Source organism: Pelmatolapia mariae, linkage group LG5, assembly GCF_036321145.2.
Source record: "Pelmatolapia mariae isolate MD_Pm_ZW linkage group LG5, Pm_UMD_F_2, whole genome shotgun sequence".
NCBI lineage: Eukaryota > Metazoa > Chordata > Actinopteri > Cichliformes > Cichlidae > Pelmatolapia > Pelmatolapia mariae.
In genome coordinates this window covers 33,466,063-33,485,048 of record NC_086231.1, presented here as the reverse complement: position 1 = coordinate 33,485,048, position 18,986 = coordinate 33,466,063, and the positions used below count along the sequence as shown (strand labels likewise).

The 18,986-nt window shown below is 40.3% G+C and overlaps 1 protein-coding gene across 3 annotated transcripts in view; it reads right to left on the bottom strand.

Annotated features, from left to right (window-relative positions):
* The window catches only part of cdk18 (cyclin dependent kinase 18), a 55,733-nt gene extending 37,078 nt beyond the window's left edge, over window positions 1–18,655 (bottom strand). The window contains exons 1-2 of one of the 3 annotated variants that reach the window (XM_063474823.1): window positions 18,529–18,655; window positions 18,291–18,442 (exon numbers count right to left, since the gene is read on the bottom strand). The gene's annotated coding sequence lies outside the window, so the exon portion shown is untranslated. Of the gene's footprint in view, window positions 1–18,290 lie in introns of all 3 variants that reach the window. The other 2 variants (XM_063474824.1, XM_063474825.1) reach the window with 2 other exon arrangements.
* Window positions 18,656–18,986: the final 331 nt, after the last annotated feature.

Here is an 18,986-nt window from a genome sequence, read left to right as displayed (position 1 = left end):
CATGACACACGCCAGCAGCACTCTATTTTCTGGGAAGATTTATTTTATGATATCTTGTTTTATTCTGTCAAAAAACTAGAAAATCTGATATTTTGAGCCATGACATCTTATGTTTAGCATTTTGCTATTAATGACAGAGCAGATTTCACTCTTTGCTAAGATTGAATATTTTTAGTTAGTCTCTGGTTAAGGTGGGTAACATTTTAGGCTTAAATTAAAGCATGCCCATACAGTGTCTTTCAATAGCTGACAATCAGGAGGCAGTGTACGAACTGCATTCAGATCACTCTAACGTGAGAGCACTTTTAGTTAAAACTTCTGCAGCTTTCAGAAAGGAGGTCTTTTCTGAAAATGCTTTGACTTTTTTGTGCAAAAGGACAAGAACATGATGGTAAAGTACAGACTGTGCCCAATCCTACACAACAGCTCACTGCTGCAAACAGGACATCAAATCACTCTTAGCATTTCCAACATGTTAACACAAAGCTGGCCACAAAACCTTGAGGAGAAAAATCTAGACTTGTATTTGGAGATCTGGGAATGGAATTAAAATTTTGAAATTTTCACTCACAGAAATGATTCATACACACATTTCCTGTAAGTGAAATTAGATGAATTATTCACAAATATGCACACAGAGCTAAAAATAACATTTTTAATTTTAATTTCAGTTATTTTCTTGATTCTTTCTCAGTAAAGTTAAAGGCAGCAGTACGACAATGGTCATTTCCAGAATCTTCCACAACATTCCAAGGAATTCTAAAGCAGGCAGGCACCGGAGCAGTCAGTATGACAAAGTCTGTGCACCTTCTGAGTTCTAAATGGTCTCTGAGGGAAGAGTGTCATTGCTGGACTCGGTGATGTTGCCACTACAAACCACCTCCCCCTTTCCAAACTGGTCAATCCAGGGGAAACACTGAAGGTGGTGAATAACCTTTAAAATCCAGCTTCAAGGTAAGACAACACACGCTGCTTAGTCAATATTGCGACTGATACTTTTGATAACAGTGGGACTGCAGACTAATGAGATTAGCATGAATAATGTTAGCCTTGTGATGACTCAGAGAAAAATCATTAGAAACAGGTGTGCACACACTCGTTCATAATCTTGATAGGTTTTTGTAGCTGATTAAATATTATTAAATGGAAAAGTTTGATATGAGGCTAATTTCAACATTAGCATTAATCTAATATTAGGTTTTGTGTATGTGGCAGATATCCATAATCTCTTAAAACTTAATGTTAAGTGGAAGAAGTTTATTTCATGCTGTCATCAGACATCCAGAAAGTATCAATGTAACTGTCAAACAAATTTTGATACATACATAATATTTTTGTAGCATACTCATCATAACCCAAAGGATACAGGGCTATTAAGAATGTTCTGGATAAATGTCTGACACTGCAATATAGAAGCCAATAGTTTTTTCTTCTTTTAAACAGGAAATATAAGCAGATTTATAAGTGCATTGGCTGAGGTCTGATTCTCATTTTAGTAACAGGAATCTGGATCTTCATACAAAAGGAGACTGGAGTCGGGAAGAAAATCAAAAACTGACTTATTAAAGTTTGCTTTAACTGTTTTGGTTTGATTATTTAAGATTCCTTTGATGGCTTTGGCCAGACAGCAACAGTTATGAGACAGTATCCTCAGCCCTGCCTGTAAGCTTGTGTTCAGCTGATTGTCATTTCAACAACCAGGGAACAGTTACCACATACTGTGTATATGTTTATGTATTTAGTTATTTTTCAGCTCTACAGATGACAGTGCATAACTAGTTTGGTGCTTTAATCTGTTATAAAAATTACTTAAAGGTGTGAAAAATGAATAAAGGCCAGGAAGTTGGGAGAAGATAATGAATGCATTCTCAGAACCAAAGACGTGTAGGTGGCAGCCATAAATTGAACAGTGAATAAGAGGAGAGGAAGCCGCTCACAAGAAGATGGTGGAAGCAAATAATCCCCAGATCAGTGCAGAGAAAGAGAGGATTTCTAATTTTCTAAAGGGGGAAGCCTTTAGAAATCAAATTCAGCTCACGTGAAGCCTCGTTGTAGAGGGAATCTCACTCTTGGAGGCATAAATCGCAACAGCACTGTCATAGCAGTGCTACAAGAACTAAAGATCACCTTTTTTTTTTTAAAGACCTGATAGTATCAAGTCAAACGAGCAGCTGATATTTCACATTTTATATATGCATTAGATTAAGTTAAATGTATCAGTAAAATTGCAGTTGTTCTGACTACCAGTAAATATCTTTGCTGCAGTTATTTAAAGCAATGTCCATAATATGCCAATAATAATCCCATAACCCCAGAGACTAGAATAAACAATGAACCCTGACGACTGAGGCATTTATTGTGAATTGTTGGAATGCACAATAGTTCTAAATTTGGGAAGCTGGAATAATAAAAGCCATCAGATAGAAAGCAGATTAACGAGTTGAGAATGGAAGCGGAAAGAGGCTTACTGAGAAGACAGAAATCAATACCAGCAGGCTGACTGAAGTGTTGCTTTGTTTGTAGTTGTGGCAAATGTTTTTCCCCATGAGGATTTGTGGGGCTGCCTGTGTGAAGGCTGAATTCCCCAGTGTATCAGCAGGGTATGGAAGTCTGCTGCACAGACAAGGAGTACCTCCGATGCACTTTATCCAGGAGCTGAGTTACACAAAGGAACATTGTAGCTCAGTCTGTGGTCTAAAACTGAAGTCAAGGAAATTGATCTAAAACAAAGCAAAAAAAACCAGCAATACAAACACTTCCTCGTGTTACATCAGCACTGGCGTACTGGCTGAGCTGTTCTTTCTAAGGAGATTGAGGAGGTGTTTTTCTTTTTTCTTTTTTTTTTTTTTTTATCTTTATCAGCATCATTGAAGAAAATAGTTTCCAGTTTTTATTTTTAGATAAACCTCCTAACCCCTAACTCTGCCCCCGACACTGGGCCTAAAACCCTAAGTAAATATTGTTTTTACATACCAGTCTTTGCCGATTATTTCACAGTGTGTCGAGACAACCAGATGCCATACAGCACAGGTGTCAAACTCCAGTCCTCGAGGGACGGTGTCCTGAAATGTTTAAATGTGTCCCTGCTGCAACACACCTGAATAAAATTAGTAGGTCATTAGCAAGACTCTATAGACTCTACTCAAGTAAATCTAAGTAAATTTAAGTGTTGGGAAAATGTAGTTCTAAAAGTACTTTCATTGCACCATGTTCATTCACTCATGAGCTGCTGTTACATGAATCAAGTAACTGAATTGTCACCTCAGCATGCAGTCCGGTTCTATAGAGTCTTGCTAATGACTGTATTCAGGTGTGTTGCAGCAGGAACACACGGAAGAGTTTCAGGACATCGGCCCTCGAGGACTCGAGTTTGACACCTGTGCCATAGGGCAAGGTACAGCCTGGATAGTTTGCCAGTCCATCACAGGGGCAGGATTATGACTTAGACCCAAAGGGTTCAAATCCACCAGATCACCCAGTGAACTACTTAGAACTCGGGTTAGAGTTGCATTTCAGCAACACACTAAACAAGCTTAGTTTCAGAAGCTTCTAACCCTTCAAACTAAGTCTCTGGCATCTGTTTTGGCATTACTTCATTCAAAATAAAAAACATTTTTGGTATGCAATAGAGGGAAAAATTCAATATTGAGGGTTAAATGTACAGATGTAGAAAGTCATGTACAAAGTTTCCATTAAAACCATTCCTTTTCCACTGAAATAATAAAAACTAAGTTTTGGAAGTGATTGTTTCCTCCATAGCAGAAACAAACCAGGTGCTGCTCCTTCACGGAGTGAGGTTAGTAAGTATGCATTAGTGTTGGAGGACTTTAAAATCCACTTAACACTACTTGGTTTGACACAGCACTTAATATGCTGGGCACTCCAAGCTAATGCACACATAGAGTGTGCAGGTCAGAGAGACAGACAACCACACACTGACACTCACAAAAACCACAAAAATATAGGGAAAACATGCAAGCCCCACACAGAAAGGCCCCAGATGACCAAGAAGTGTGAATCCAGAACCCTGCGGATTCAAGTGCTAACCACAACACTGCCCAGAGTATTAAAATGACATTTGTAAACTTTATTGCTCTTCAGTTATTTCTCCAAATTACTTTGTCTAAATTTCATTAAGATTTAATGGCAACTTTAGGCCAGCGCAATTGAAACCCCATGTACAGTATTATGCATATGTGAAATGACTTAATTTCCAAAGTTTAGACAGAGAGCAAAGTGGAAATAGTCTCTGAAACCTCAGATTTTAACCACAGATCTGTTCATCTGTAGTTCCCCTCCAACTCTATTCACACAGAGTGCCAATCAGCCACAACATGTTTTCTGTTTGCAGTGTCCACACAAAGATAATATCAGTTGATCTTGCCCTTTTGCTCTCCGAAAGAAAATCAAAAGTTTCATCTTCCACACAGGACTTTGAAAAACATCTGATTGAAAGCCTCCCTTTATTCTCTCTGCTCCCTCATTTGCCCTCTTGAACAACATAATTGCATAGGTCGTGACGGAGAAAGTTCCTGATTGCAGTGGACAGTGTTTGTGTGTTTTTCTGTGAGACCAGCGGTGTGTTGTATTTATCTTCTAGACAACAGACTCCTCTGTTTGGAGAAGAGTGCAGATTTAGGTCCTGGATGGTTGCATCCAATCAGCAGAATCTGGCATCACACTCAGAGTTACTCCATCAAAGGGAGGAAGCTGGTCTTTGTGGTTGTAGTTGTGTGATACTGTCTGACCACACACACACACACACACACACACACACACACGCTTGATCTCATAAGTGCATCTGCTCAAAGCAAGGTGCCAGCATATCTCAGTTTTCCCCTCACTGTGATCCTGCCTGGACACTTCACGTTGCTACAGCACCCACTCTCCTCTTTGATCTCTCTTTGTCTTTCTCCATCAACCCTCCCACCTCTCATGCATCTGGATGAGGGCTTCTTTCACACACGTCACTCATGTAACCTTAATTTGTTCTATTAGAAATTTTCTAAATCAGCATTGCACCCTCGGTCCCACTGCAGACAGAAACATGCCAGTGACTTTATTTTTAACCTCTTAACACTAACAAGCCTGTCTGTGGACCAGTTAAGGTTAGGCTACAATTAGATTCTATTTTTTATTGTATTTTTTAATGAAACATCTGGCACACCCGAGTTCAGCACAACAAAATCCAAACCTTCACCCTGAATAAACTGCCAGAGATCTGGTAGTTTAAAAAATAAACATTGTCACTGTAAATACATACGATGAACTTAAGATGATATTCTATGGCACAACATTAAAAACAGGATCTTGACTAAAACATTGGATGATAGGTAAGAGAACAGAATCAAGAAAAAAATGAAGGTATAAAAGGATAAGCAGAAGGGAATGGATGGAAACCTGTATGAACATCATGTTCTTCCACAAGGAAGTCTAGCTGATTATAGTCTGCTTATTTGTGAATGTAGACAAAGCCCTAACCCATAGAGCTTATAGAGCCACTGCACTTGCTGCACCACCAGCTTTTCTTTAAAATATGCTGTTTTTACTGTGAATAATTTAGATTTGAGCTGGTTAACAGAATGATATGTATGTAAAAGAAATTAAAATACTAAATGATTGTAACTGTCAGAGGCAGACTGGTCACTATTCCAGGGGACACTGGATATTTCCTGGTGTCCCGAGGGTCATTTTGGCCTGCTAGACATATTCATGTGTGTTGTCTTAGTGTTATTATCAATTAGTTTTCAGCTCTGAAAATTCAGAATTTCTTTTCATGCATAAATAATGTGTTTTTCCATTTTTAGATGTTTTTATGGATTTGAGTTATATTAAAATACATTTCTGTTAGCATTAGGAATCCCACAACACCATGAGCCACTTTACTGCGATTCCACTTGATCAGCAAACAGTTTATGTGCCAGGTGCCAGAGTCTCAGCCACAGACTGCATGCTCTCTAATGGCTAATTACACACGTAAATGGACACATGGAGCCAATGTTAGACACATCAATCAGGAAAAAGGAAAGAAAGAAAAGCAAAGTAGAGAGGAAGAGAATAAAGAAGAGATGCAGCTGTGAAACTTGTGAGTCTGGAACCAAGTCAATCTAAACAATCACTAATGATCAGTTTTTAGTTAATGTGTGTTTGTGTTTGTGTTTTTTTCTTTTTTATCCTTTTGCTTATTAAGCTTCAGATTAAAATCATTGGGCACTTTGAGCTCACTATGACTCAGTGTCTGTTTAAAAAATCTAGTTGAATTATTTTGCCTGGCCTTCTACATCCAGGCAAACCACAGCTATGAAAACTTTAAAAATTACATTTTGATGTCATGTTGTTAACAAACATATTATGCGACTAACAGCCAATCAGAAAGCGCTTGGACACATATGGCTCTACTCTCTACACCAGTATTTATTTGGCAATTAACAGGATGGAATATTGTTTATTCTTCAAAATATCTCTAGGTATTAGGATAACATTAGAGTATATTATTATGATGATTTGGCCATGGATACAGACAATTTTATATTGTGATTGCAAAATAAGCAGTATGATGACTTACATGCACAGAGTGACCTGTAAGTCACCCCCCCGTTTTGCCTTTCTTCAAAATATATGATTAGGGGTTGGCACTTATGGTGAGTTGGACTGCAGAGGGTTAGTTACACTCTCACCACAACCAAGCAGATAGAAGACACTTGTCACTGATGCCTGTCCTTTTCTGTGCTGGGGGGTCTTGCTGCTGCTCTCCCTCCCTCTGGCTTTCCATGTATGCACATGAAAGGACGGGGAGGTCCAGTGCAGGCTTAGCTAAATATAAAGTACTGTGGATGGAAATAACAATCTGCTTTTTACTATGGTGGTTTAGATAATCGCAAAAGCTGACAGTAGCCCTGTTAGTTACGTACTTATAAATGCATCAAGTAACTTGGCTCAGCTGCTGAGTGCTAACAAAATATTGCACTTTTGGGTTAGAATCAGATCTACTGGAGTAGTTCAGTGGACGTTGTGTTTGATTCAGCAAAAAGCCATATACCCATGGCCCAGTGAACCGTGGCATACACAACTCCCCTTGTGTGCGCTTGTTTAGAATGGGGCCAGCTGATGGGTTGTTTAGATGGGCTTCATGGTCAGTAAGCACAGACCTCAGAAAATATGACACATTCAACAGTCCATCTGCATTTAACAGAACAGGCATGACTATGTACCACTGTGACTCAAACCACAGGATGAGTTCACATGTGCACTCATTCAGATATAGAGCCTTGGGCAAACATATATTTTTATCTCTCCATTCAGTTTGTTGAAAGTGAGTGAATGAATGACCCTGAGAGGCTGGTAAAAAGCAGCTCTGGCGTAGTGTCAGAGCAGGCCATAAGCCTGCTATCACTCACACTGCTGCATCATCTGACTGCTGTGTTTGTCCAGTGAAACCTGGCATGGCCGTTTCTTGTTTCTGACAGCACAAGCTGTGATCTGATCCACACCACTAGGATCTACAAAAAAGGTTTGAAAGACTTTTTCCTTTAGAAATAAATCACTTTAATGCTCAAAGTTTCACAAGATTAAAGCTGTATTAATAACTCACTGTGTGATCAAAGGCTCACATTACATCATAGATACTAAGACAAAAAAATTAAAAAGTACCCTTATGTAAATCTTTACTTTGGTAATGAATAAGAGAGTCTACCATACAGCTAAATCTCTGCCATGCACCGATGTCAGTGGAACAGCTAATATATTTCAGCTGCTAATTAGCTCTTGAGGGGCAGAGGTAACCACCATTTTTTGAAGTCTCCCACAGATTTCTGTTCAGGATTCTTTGAGTATCATGACTCCTCCTGCAAGAACGTCTCCAGCTGCACACCAACAGCACATGTGGTGCAAAGGTAAACAGTTTGTTGTACTGTATATGTGCATTCCACAAGGTTGGTCTTGTTATCACACACCACTTTGTTATTTTCTATGTAGTTCATGCCATGTTCTCGCATGTTGTTCATGTGTGAAAATCATTGTCATACATGCTTTTCTCTGCTTTATGTTCAACGTGTGTGAGAAACAGAGGGAGTAGAGTTCAGCACGTGAACATGTCTGTCAGTGTCTTCTGTGTATTCGTTTGATGGCTCATGCGCTCTTAACTGACCTTGAGCCTGGGGTTAAATTACTGTGTGCTCCACTGCTTCATATAAACTGAAAAAAACCTTTGCTTGCACAACACCCACCATCACACGGGCACAAATACACGCGCATTTTCCCTAAAAGAAGATGAATGGGAGTGACAGTGCTGCTCACAGAGTGGTGAAAGACAATCACTGTGAAATAGCTGCTGTACAGTCTGTAATGCAGCCAATCAAGGTTTAGCTGCCATTATCCAGCCATACTGCAACAATACACATATATAATCAAATACACGTCTCTGTATGAGCAAAGTGTTATATAATCTAAGACATTACATAAATAAGCCCTGAATACAGAACAATCACAATGGCAATGAACTCCTTATATGAATATTAGTAAAATTAATCAAATAAGCACTTTATTTAGATGGAAGTGAGCTGTCTTCTTTCTACTGTAGCCCAGAACAGTCATTAAAAGCTATTTGGAGTTGAAACCTGGTTGTATAGGTAATTCTCTAATACAGAGTAAATTTCATCCACCCTGGAACCAATGCCATCACGCTATGAATGAATTCTTCCTGTCCACAGTCCCAGTTCTTTGAGAGCACAAAAACCGTGCTATGATCCACTAAGTACCCCCCACCCACCCATCAATCTTCTCTGCTCAACTCAACTTGGTTCCATTACAATCAAGTAGCACCTAATGTGCGTAGGGTTGCTATAGCAACGTGCCTGAAAGTCCCTTGATGTCATTTATATGCGACACAAACAACACAATGGGGGACGTCGAGGCGATGGTATACCTGCTGCTCTGAGAAATGGCACTTTTGATTTTAAGGAAGAAGACACACACTCATGATTCATCCAGTGACGCCACTGACCAGCCAATTGCTTGAAACCCTGCCCAAGTAGGTACTAAAAGGGCAGGTACTACCACCTAATGGAAAAGCCTAAAAACCAAGTAGAGTCATGCTGAGCTGACCCAGCAGGCACTAGTGGAAAGGGTCTATAGCAGTTATTTCACCTGTTTTTGCTGCAAATTGCCGAATTTCTTTGCCAATTCATGATCTCTGGTCCCCATGTTGCTGCTAGTCTCTTCTGTCCTGTGTGGACTAAAGTTAAGGTGTGATAGAAGGGTACGCACTGATTTCAGTCTTCAACTTCTCACCACAAGAAGACTAAATGTTAAATACTGGTCATTTAAATGTTAAAACAGGTCAAGTCTTGAACTTAGAAGATAGAATAACTACCTTCTAATGGTAAAACAATGAACGTGGAGTTGGTGACCAAGAGGAACCAAAGCAATTTGCTAAAGCTGCTAAAAGCTCTTTGGAGCAGAGTAAACTGAGGGATTGTAACACGGTTAATGTTGTCACCACCAGAAGTACGATTACATGTAGTCATTTATTATCTGATGCTTTAAAAACATTTATAATTTGAGCTTTAAAAGCAAGCTGTAACTTTTGTGGCTTTTTAAAATTAGACCTTGAGGCCTGAGTTTAGTCCATGACAGTGTGAGCTTCCTGTAGCTGGCTGACATAACAATACAAATAACAATCAAACATCTCAGAAACTTTAAACCAAACTTAAAGAAGAGCTCTCAGCAGTCTAACATGTCCTTTAACATATTTAACTAAATCTGAAGTTACTGTGGACAAAGCAGCACCTTGAATGCTTACTCTTTACTTTTCACAGGCGTCAGCACAGTTTTAAGAAGAGTTTAGAGTTAAAGCACATTTGATAGGGACTTAAGTCGTGTCAGGAACAAGTGTGATTAGCTTAAGAGATAGCAACCCAGACATTCCCCCTGCCTCCATGTCCCACAGTGATAATCAATTCTGCCAGACATGTCTCTGTGCAGTGTTGTGTTAAGCAAAGTCGAGCCTGAATGACACCGACTCACTTGTTTATGAGTCGGTGTCCCCCTTTTATCAATGATGAAAAATCAAGCATTGTTGTGCTTAACGTTTGTGTGACATATTACACAATACTTGTAATTAGAAATATGATGTCACATTCTCGCCTCCTCTTTGTCTCCAGGCTGAAGCCTTAATAAAGATGGCATTTTGTTTGCTTCCATCCCATCTATTCTTGTTTTTTCAATCAAGGCTGACTAGACTACAGTCGCAGCCTTCTGTTCTCTGCTACACATCATTTGCCATTTCCATCACTTTGTTCATCTCCCATCGCTCTTAAATTCTCAGTTCACATCTTCGATGATGAAGATAAATGCTAATAATAGAGATAAAACTGACAAGACGTTTGACAGAAACAATAAATCTCTTTGTACTCTGCTGTTTTCTGTTACATGTCACCCCATGTCCCCGTGTCAACAGTAGCCCCACTGTATTCATGAGTGAATAGCAAAAGTACTGAGGTCAAACAGGTCAGACTGGCCTATTGTAACCCAGGCCGACATGGTTTGTGCTGCACGTGTTAAATGTCATAGAGGTTGTTCTGTTTCCTTGTTTATCATATCCTCTAATTCATTTAGAGTTTTGCTTATTTTTTAATCAGTCAGAGGTTTTAATAAAACAGCAAATGTGTTTGTAAGAGCTTTAGTATTTATTTTAAAATTAATTCTTGCTCTAGGCAGTCAGCTGATGGACATTCCCAGAACCTGCATCTGACTTCCTAACAGATGAATGTGCTTGGAAAACCTTAACAACCGAGCACATAAATTGCTTTGGCCTTTTTGGCCAGTTTCCCCTTTCATAATAACTCTATAGTGGGGAAAGTTTGTAAAACTTTATAATAGTTAATAATAAATATAATATTGGTGAGACTTACAGTGAGGGGCATGACTACTCTGACTTATGTAGCTGTAGCCACTTGCTTCTAGGCTTAATTCAAGTATCACTTGGACTGTCCAACTGTGTTTGTGCTCCTTTCTGATTAGTAGCTACAGCCACCCCACCCCACAGAAAACTCCTAATTATGATTAGGTAACGGACTAAAAAAATACCAGTCACCAAAACTGAGGCCTTACCACACAGAAGGTGACAACATTTGTCACACAGTTCGATTAAAAAGACAAGGGAAACTTAGTGGTACTGTCAAGGACCTGGGTCTGTGGAACCAGGGTTCTTGAGTAGGTTGTGGAATTGTGTATATTTGCTGGTCCGTGGTGCTTGTGTCCCTCGTTTCCAGGCTTGTGTGTATAGGTGTTTGTGTGTGGGTGTGTGCGTGTTCTGGAGGACCGGTTTACAGTAACCGTCAGGCCTGTCAACCCTGTGTCCCGGGTGTGTCCCATTGGGAGGCTGGCCACACCTGACGAGGATGATCTCACACACCTGCAGCTGATCAGGATCTTCGGGGGAGCTACTTAGCAGTGTGGCTGAGCTCCCATCGACGCTGGATTGTTGCATGACTACGTTTCTCAGCAACTGTTTGTAGTGAGTGTGAGTCTGCCGCATTGTTAAGGTACTTATGCATTCATCCTGTCCTGCATTTGGGTCCTATTTCCCCGCATTCCCACGGTCTGCCATCGCAGTCCGTGACAGATTCAATGCCAGACTGCTCTCCAGTCTCAACTCTGCATTGTAAGGATCCTTAAGCAAGACACTGATCACCAAGGGTCTTTGAGCCGTTCATTGGAATATGAGTGTTTCTGAATGTTTGATAGAAAGCACTTAGGTGTAGAAAGACGGTGTTTGTATAACTGGGTAATGTTGTATAAAATGCTGAAGTGCTTCAGTAGAAAAGCGCTATATAAGAACCAGTCCATTTACCATGTGTGTCTGTGCACTGGACACATACAGCTTATGAATAAACTTTGATAACCAAACTTAAGCAACCCCTACCAACTATGGTCACCACTGCCTCCAAAAAAAGCAGAGGCCAAAATGCTATTACTGCATGACTGCTACAGGCTTCCTTTATTTTCTCTACAAATGAGGGTAAAAATTTTGCATCAGCAACCTAAATGAATGAAGGGATTTCCTTTTTGCTGCATCTATTTAGACTGTCTACACCTGCATAGTGGCTAACAGGGCACGCAATATCCTTACAAAGAACAGGGAACGAGTGTCTGCACTCCACCACGAACAACAATAAACACATAGATACAACATAAACCATCCTGCTAGCTCAGGTTTACTGTTAACTTAAAGATATGGAGATTTCACATTGACAGTGCTCAGGATTCAGACTGAAATGTGGTATCATGTGATGCAAAGTGCAGCATAAATAAAATGTCTCTCCAAATAATTTAGCTGCCAAACAGAAAAACAAAGGGTATAAGAACAAAGAAGAAAAACAAATCCCAGACTATAAAGTCAGAATATAAAAGGAGCAGTGTCACTGAAAGGCTATCATGCTCAAACAAGCTCAGCTCAGCCTAATGGACATTTGTTGTGACTGAAAACATGAAATTACTCGAGTGAGGCCAGAAAGGCTCAGTGCAAAATTAGAGTGAGGGACTTCCTGTTGACAGAAAGAAATGTTAAGTTTAGTCAGGGCGTTCTGATCGGCACCATACATACGCTTTATTTGACACTGGTGTTGCTTTCTATCTCACAAACGCCGTCTGAGGAATTACTGAGGGCACGTTTCAGGCTTATCCTTCAGGTCATGTGTACTACTGTTGATATTGCTCCGCACTCCTGATAAGGAGCTGTGCATTGTACCTGCTACAATTTAATGTCCTTATAGCTTAACCAATCAACATCCAAAGTTTCACTAGCCACACCCAGGCCTGGTTACTGCCAGACCTTAAACAGAAATAAATCACTTAAATAAAACCTGTCTGATAAAGTGAAGCAGGCTAAAATAGCTCAGAAAGCAACAAATCATGCCACTATCAAAAGAAACAGCTGAGAAACAAAGTCATTCAAATCTATGCAAAAATAATTAAGAAAGGGGGCAAATACTCAAAACAGTGTTTCACTGACAGATATTAACTGTCAGATTAGGGCTGCTAGTTGTGATTTTTAGCTTTATGGATCTTCTGTTTCTTTCAGTTTGTATAAGCGGAAAAACAAACTTTGGTTGTGAAATTAACACATTTTAAAGCCAGAAACAGGAATCGTGTTTCAGACATTCACACCTGTCAGACTGCCTCACATCACCTGGTGTGTGTGATTATTCTGGTGTTTTTGAGACTCTTCCCTCAGGTTTTAGCTTCTGGTCAGGTTTCTGACAGGAGCAGCTTGGTGACTCACAGCTTACCTTACACCACATTTCCAGAGGTGTCTTCTACATGTCTGTGTGTGAGCGGGCATCTAATAAGCCAACACAGCTGCAGCACTGTAGCAACTTCTGAGAAAAAGCCCTGCAATTATCCAGAGTGTTCAAATACAAAACTGAGCTCACAGTTTAAAGTGTTTATCCTCCTGAACAGAGAAGGAAGCAGATCCTGGATGTCAGTTTTCCCATGCCATCACCGAACCCCCCCTCGAGAAGGAGCCTGTCACAACAATTGCTTTTGTCCAACATTCCTGAAAACAACAATTATTCTTTAAAAAGCACTGGCTGCCTGAGATAGGGTGGATCATTTAAATGAGCTGGACTGCTAGGCTGCGAAAGCGCTGCCCACACACCTGTGACAATCATTTGAAGCGTGATGGGTGTGAGTGAGGTAAGAATACCCAGCAACACTGCGTCCTTTAGGGCTTTAAAAAATAATAATAATAATAATTTAGTGTGACCTTGGCAGCAGCAGCAGCCAGCGCTGCACACGATGCAGTATGTGGTTACTGCCTGTGCACATGACATAATCTGACATGCAGTCTGTGAATGCTTGTGAAATTTGACCATTTCATATATTGACTGTGTGTTATAATGCTCACAAATGCATTCATGCAGTGCTTTTATCTAACATCCACACACTCTCTCTCTCACACACACACTGATAGATGCATCAGGGGCAACTTGGGGTCCAGTATCTTGCCCAAGGTTACTTTGACACGTGGACTATAAAAGCCAGGGTTCGATTCACCGACCTTCTGATTGACTTGACCGTGCACTCTACCACCTAAGCGGTATTGAAAATGGCTGCTTCACCAATAGAACAAAACAAAACCAAATGATGCACTCATCGTGTATTGTGCACCTTGAAGTCTCCTGTACTAGTCTGGAAGAGTAACACTATGTTAAACAAAAATCAAACGGCAGACAGTGAAGAGTTTGTCCCTCGAAGAGGACCATCAGCTGTTGTTTAGAAATAATTTGGACTGAGCACAAGTGATCAAGAACAAATCATATGCAGAGCGGTCTAGAGCTTTGTCTGTGCTGTAAAGCAACACAACTGATTTATTCAGCTGCCTGGAAAGCCACCACAGGCTGCAGTATAATTACTGCATGAAAGCAAAGAAAAACAATGTAAGGTAACTAATGTGAATGTTACAACATCAACTCAGGCTTATATAAAGATGAGCCTGTACAGCTGGTTTACAATCCATCCAGCTCACTAAGACACACTGAAATCACCAAGCAGTCAGATTTGTTTTGGCCAAAGTCATCTGTCCATTAAACACAGTGAGGAACACGCTTCAGGAAAATGGTCAGCGTACAGCTGTCATACAGCTGTTGAGTGCTTTGATATGGGTTTTAGTCACATCCATAATGCGGGCACAGTTAACAGAGTGAAAGACTTTACATTGAGCTTCTAATAGATGCACGTAGGTCAGGTGAATAAATACCTTGTTTGCCTACATAGATGTTTTAAATAATTCAATTCAATTTCATTTATGTGGTGCCATTTCACAACAACATTTGTGTCGAGGCAGCTTTTACTGAAAGGCAAAGGGCCTACAATAATACAGAGAACGCTCCATCCATCAGATGACACCCTGCATTTGGCGACTGTGGGAAGGAAAAACTCCTTTTTAACAGGAAGTAACCTCTGGAAGGACCAGGCTCAGGGAGGGCCAGCCTTCCAATGCGACCAACAGGAATGGAACAGAATCTAAAAGTGAAAACAATTCCCTGTTTTTGATGCAGTTCTTCTAATTATATTTTTACACTTTTCTTCTAAAAGATAAAACTGAATTTAGGTGAATAAGCGTCATCAGTTTTATGTGATGCAACAATGTATGAATGAATGTCACCCCAATATGGATGTGAAACCAGTGTTATGTGGAATAAAAACGTTTTTGTCACTGAACCCATTGCATAATCTTGACAAATGTTTATCATCTCAATATTAATAAAAAATAATTAAGATAATCATTTTGGCGATAATTGTGCAGCACTAGTTCAGCCCTTTTAACCAGTAACATACGGTTCTGCACAGTGACAGTGCAAAATATGAAGACATATCCATTTTTCACCTAATTTCTCATTCCTTGGAGTCTGTTATCAGTTAAATGAAAGTTATGAGTTAATTTAATTTAATTTAATTTAATTTAATTTAATGTTTTTGATTGCTGTAGAACAAGTATGCTTTAGTCAGCCAGGTGAGGCCACCATAGCTCGGATTATGCATAATAAGAAAACAGAATTCAGTTGACTGCTACATGCAATTTACTGACAGTTTTCAGTTTGTCCACATATTGGAACATTATAACACTTTATAAAATGTGAATATGATTTATAGAAGATCGTATTTAAAGGTCCCACCAGCAGCCCAGCATTCATGCGAAGCCACTTGCAATATGATGCACATTTGTGGTAAGGATGTCAGGCAGTTCTGCTAGTTTATGATTACAAATGTACTATTAAAGATTGACAAATGATTTATGAGAACAGCGAGTAAACATAACTTTTTGTACATCTCATGGAAAACAAAGAAACAAAGTGGTGATGCGCCATGTCCTGTTTAAACAGGTTACATGAATGAAATACACCTTTGTAATAATGCAGACACAGTAAAGAGAAATGGAGTCTCAGGTGACGGACACGGTGGATATATTTGCACAAAAGATTCTGGCTTGCTGGAGCATTTAATCTTTTAATGTTTCATCACATTAGTTGCGAGAGAGGCCTGGTGCTGTGTGAAAGGCAAGCGATCTTCCATTTGGTGTGTTTGACCAAATGTTTGCGTGTGTTTGTTCATCTCTGAGAGCTGGTGCCATGGCTATTGTTGAATACGATAAGGTCTATCTTCACATTATCATGGCTGAGTGGGCCTAGAGCTCTGTAATTAGGAACTCAATAATAAGCTGCTTATGTAAATATTACTATTGTGCCTCAGCTGCACACATGATGATGATTTCCAAATTATAAAAACCTCTCTGTGTGGCAAAGTGTTAACTGTTAAAAAAACCCACAACCACGTGAGGCATGTGATAATGTCATCTGAAATGGGAAGCTGTCATGAGGCTGACAAAGACTAACAGAATACAAAAAAGCAGGAGCAAATGTTGTGTTTGGTCTGTTGGATTAATCCTGGAGTGATGGGACAAATTCAGTGTTAAACACTTGAATACTAGAAAGAAAGTGACCGTTTATGCAACGTCACTTTATTCACATCCAAGCTGCTGTCTTGCATGCAGACAGGTAAGCCTTCACATCCCGTTCAGACCCCTCTGAGCCACCGCTGCTACACTTGCAATTCATTTTTGCTTGACACATATGCAGTTAACAAATACAAAAATAAGCATGTTTGCCAGGTAAGCTGGAAACTGCTAATGGGAGTTTTAGAACTACTAGCTAGCCAGATAGCCAGTTAACATTCAAATTGTAACCTGATAATCTATTTTACAACAAAGAACCCTGCAAAAAGCTACGATGTGTCTATGGCTACATATTTATGTTCACCAGACACTTTATTAGGCACCCCTGGCTACCTCTTGCTCAAGCTAAGGTCATCTGCTAATCGGAAGGTTGGTGGTTCCATCCCTGGTTGCTCCAGTCTGCATGCCAAATATCTTTTGGCAAGAGGAAAAAAGTGTTTGTGTAAATGGGGGAATGAGGCAAGTTGTGTAACCAAAATGTCTCAAAGAAATATCTTCATGCACCTAAAAAGGAGTCCCGTTGCCTTTAACTCAACCACTTAGGATTATAATGACCTGGATGGCTTAGCAACAAGTTCAAAGATTCATTTTTGGTTGTGTTTTCACACTTGCTTGCAGCTCTGTGTTCAGTATATTTTGGTCCTGAGTGGCTTTTTAAGGTTACCCGTAATGGCAGCTAATATCCACACAGCACTAAGGTACCACAGTAGGCAGCAAGCTAATGGTAACGTTGGAGTAACTAAAACACACATTTTGCCTGTGCACCTTTACTGAGGTGTTTTGATAACTTTAAGCCCTGCAGACACTACTTTGCTATTTTGATATAATCAAAGCCTGTCAAACATGCCAGGCCAGCTTATAGTTGCTGTCCAGAATAAGGGGAGATCAGTTATTGCCAAACTAAACATTTGCCAACTGTATGTCATTAAATGCAGTTGCAGAAAAATGAAACTGAATTAAAGTCGAAGCTATTTGACGCCTGCAAAGACTTTAAACTATTTAATAATGACTTCACATTCTTAGCGTGCTCAGTATGCAACACTTAAGCAGACGTAAAACTTCTCACTAAAATGTTACAGTCAGTTATTTTCGTGATGCCACAGCAGCAACGCTGCAGACTTAACTCTGCATGATTCAACAACGTGTGACAATGAAGTGGAAAAGAGAAGCTGGTCTGCACACACATATACACACATCAGATGCACAATTACACCTGCAGGCCCTTATGGGCAAACAGTGCAGTGTGTACAGTGTTTGTAGATGGATCTCTGTAAATTGGGGTGAGGGGTCCTTATTACATCACAGCTATCACTGTGTCAGGTTACATGTGAGTACTAATGCATGAAGCTGATCACAGAGAAGAGACCTTGAGGGGAGAGGTGGGAGTAGGCAGGGATTTCAGATGTGCTCAGATGTTATTTTTGTAGCAGCTACAGTTATTGTACAGACGTACAACTTTAAGAAAAATGCTTCCTCATATCAGTACCTGTTGTACTTAGAGCATGTTATGTAATAGCAGCTTTTATTATGGGTAAACAGTCTCTAAGTCTGACCTTGTATTTGCACCAGACAAAGCGTCAAACTGAAACTGACGACTTATGTGGCAAATTACAGCTACTGAATGAGATATTCAGTGAGATAATGAGGATTTCTAAAGAAAAAAGAAAAAAAAGAAATGTAAGTATGCTTTTCCTGAACCCCTGATCGGTGCTATGAAGTCTGTTCGCCTTTAATAAACATTGTGAGTGGACGTTGCTGCAGCAGAGCTACTTACTTACAGAAGAGCAGAGGTCATCTACACACACACAGAGGATGGATGGATGGATAGATGGAGGGAGTGAGAGGCGAGGTGAGGAGGGGATTTGAGCAGCCTCCTGCCTCCTGTCTCTCAGGTTTCTCCTCGCCTTCCCAGGTGTCACTCACAGTCTTAAACAGAGATAAATCCACAGGATGCAGGCAGCTCTACCACAGTGATGGACAGATGACTTGGCAGGGTAAAGAAACTGACCAACCTGTCCAGCAGTCCTTCTGACAGCTCACCCTTCCACCCTCCCTTCCGTCCTCCACGCAAAGCGTCGCTTCACTGGCCAGATAACAGGAAGGACTAAATAAAGACACAGAAATACAGTGGAGACAGCTCAGGAGAGGAGAAACTGCTGCTGAGGAGGGCTTTTTAATCAGCCTGCAACTCCTCCCCCACCAATCTCTGACTTTGGCCCTCCCTCGTTGGTATGGCGACTGCCAATTACCACTCGGGAACACACGAGCCTCTGCCTCTCAGCCCTCCCCCTCCCCCTCCTCCCCCAGAGCCAGCCTGTGGTGTTGACAGGGCACACACACTAGCGTGGCGACATCTATGAAAGCATGTGTGTGTGTTTCTGTGTGTGAAAGAATGCATATAACAGTGCATATTTGTGTGTAAATCTGAACATGCACAGTATCCTTGTTTCTATGTACTGCACATAAAGTG